Source organism: Macaca nemestrina, chromosome 20 (assembly GCF_043159975.1).
Source record: "Macaca nemestrina isolate mMacNem1 chromosome 20, mMacNem.hap1, whole genome shotgun sequence".
NCBI lineage: Eukaryota > Metazoa > Chordata > Mammalia > Primates > Cercopithecidae > Macaca > Macaca nemestrina.
In genome coordinates, this window is record NC_092144.1 from 41,180,624 (window position 1) to 41,183,195 (window position 2,572).

General features: G+C 37.1%; 1 non-coding gene across 1 annotated transcript; it reads right to left on the bottom strand.

Annotated features, from left to right (window-relative positions):
* Positions 1–686: 686 nt before the first annotated feature.
* LOC112429169 (U6 spliceosomal RNA) lies at positions 687–791 on the bottom strand. The gene has a single exon (XR_003021320.1). It is a non-coding gene; the product is annotated as a U6 spliceosomal RNA (small nuclear RNA).
* Between the last annotated feature and the right edge of the window lie 1,781 nt (positions 792–2,572).

Genomic DNA, 2,572 nt, shown 5'->3' on the forward strand with positions numbered 1-2,572 from the left:
GCAAAAATTAATAAAACCACACTAGTGAGCATGCTCATTAACTAACTCATTCATATGGTGAGTAGAATTATAAATTGTGCTCTTCTTGGAGTGAAATATGTTAACATATTTTGAAATTATAAAAATGCTGATCTTGGCCTGGGGTGGTGGCTCATGCCAGTAATCGCAGCACTTTGGGAGGGTGAGGCAGGAAGATCACTTGAGCCCAGGAGTTCGAGACCAGCCTGGGAAACACAGTAAGATTCCCCCATCTCTATAATCAAGATAAATAAATAAACAAATAAATAAATAAATAATAAAAATGCTCATCTCATTCAAAAATTGCAATGTTTATTGAGATGATTATAGGTTCACATTTAGTTGGAAGGAATAATACAGAATGATCATAGATCATATGTACTCTTTTCCTAGTCTCCCCCAATGATAGCATCTTAAAAACTACAGTATAATTTCACAACCTGATACTGACAATGATACATCTCAGCACCCTCATTCAGATGTCTCCAGTTTTACTTATGCTCATTGGTGTGTGTGTGTGTGTGTGTGTGTGTGTGTGTGTAGTTCTGTACAACTTAATCCCATGTGTAGGTTCATGTATTAATATTTACCACCACAGTCAAGATACAGAACACCACTTGGTGAAAACACTATCCTTCATCCATTGAATGGATTTTAAGCCATTGTAAAAAAATATGGAGCACTTCATGAATTTGCATATTATCTTTGCGTAGAGGCCGTGCTAATCTTCTTTGTATTATTCCAAACTTTTATTATATGCACTACCAAACTGAGGCCTGCTCCTACCTTTTGACTTACCAATGCCACTTATGTAAATAAGTTTCTGAAGATAAGTTATGTTCTGCAGGCTATTTAATGCAATAATACTTATAACAGCAAATAAGAGGAAGGAGGCATGTCCAAAAATAGTAGATAGAAAAAATGTATTTGTTAACTATTGCTGTGTAACAAATTATTCCAAAGTGTAATGACTCACTAAAACAGTACTTATTATATCACCATGTGTGTCATATCTGGGTGTGGCTCGTCTGGGACCTCTAAATGGGGGTCTCTCACAAGACTGCTCTCAGGTGGCAGCTGAGGCTGGGGTTTCCTCTGAAGGTTCAACTGAAGAAGAATCTACGTCCAAAAAGAAGCTCATTTATATAGTTGTTGGTAGGATTCAATTCCAAGGGTCTCAGTTCCTCTCTGGCTGTTTTAAGAGTCTTTGCTCTTAAAACATTTATTGCTATGTGGGCCTCTCCATATTGCAGCTTACATCATCATAATGAGCAAGACAAGAGAGTGCAAGAGACTGCTACCAGTGTTTCATAATCTAATCATAGAAGTGCTTTCCCATTCATTTTTCTGCGTTCTACTCATTAAAAGCAAGTTGCTAGGTCCAGCCCACATTCAAGAGAAAGGGATTCCATACGAGTGGGAATACCAGGAGGTGAGATTTGGGGGATCTATGTCAGAAGCTTCTTATTATAATAAGTAAATTATTACACATTCATACTATTATGTACTATGCAAACATTGAATTTTCTACAGTAATTACATTGGGTATAGGGCATGTTGTCATAAGAAATGAAAAGAGCTTCTGTAACTTGGAACTCAATATCAAGTATTCTAAAATATGTGAAACATAAATCCCAAAAGAAGATGAGGAAAATAGTGTACAGATAAAAGTCTTTGAGGAAATAATGACTGAAAATATCTCAAATTAAGTCAAAAAATATAAAACTTCAGATCCAAGAGCTTAATGATCCTCCAGGAGGATAAAATCAAAGTAAATCACACCAAGGAACATCATATTCTAACTGCTGGAAATTCATGATAAAGAGGAAAAACATTAAACAAACCAGAGTGCTATGGTTTGGTTGCCTGTTTCCTCCAAACCTCATGTTGACATTTAATTCACAGCATTGGAGGTGGGGCTAATGGGAAGTGTTTGGGTCATGGGAGAAAATTCCTCATGAATTGATTAGTGCCCTGTCTCAAGGTGAGAGAATTCCACCTCTAATAGCTCCTTAAAGAACTGGTTGTTAAAAAGAGCCCAGCACCTCCCCTATCCCTTGCTTCCCCTCTCCCCACAAGATCTTGGCTCCCCTCTGCCTTCTGCCAGAAATGGAAGCAGCCTGAGGCCCTCATCAGATACAGATGCCCAATCTTGAACTTTCCAGCCACCAGAAGCATGAGCCAAATAAACCTCTTTTTTTAATAAATTACCCAGCATCAGGTATTCCTTTACAGCAACACAAAATGGGCTGAGACACAGAGGGGAAAAAGACTCTTACTTATAGAAAAATAAAGATAAGCATAATAACTTATCTCTCTTCAGAGATATTGTAAGCCAGAGACAATGGAATAACACCTTTAAAATGCTGAAAGAAAATCCTGTCAACCTAGAAGCATACATCCAGTGAAAATGGAAAGAAATTCCCCTCAAAATGGAAAGAAAAATAAAGAATTTTTAGATGAACAAAAGTAACAGAATAATCACAAGTTGATCTGTTACACAGAAATGTTTAAGATACTTCTTCAGGCTGAAAGGAACTGATAGAAGATTGCA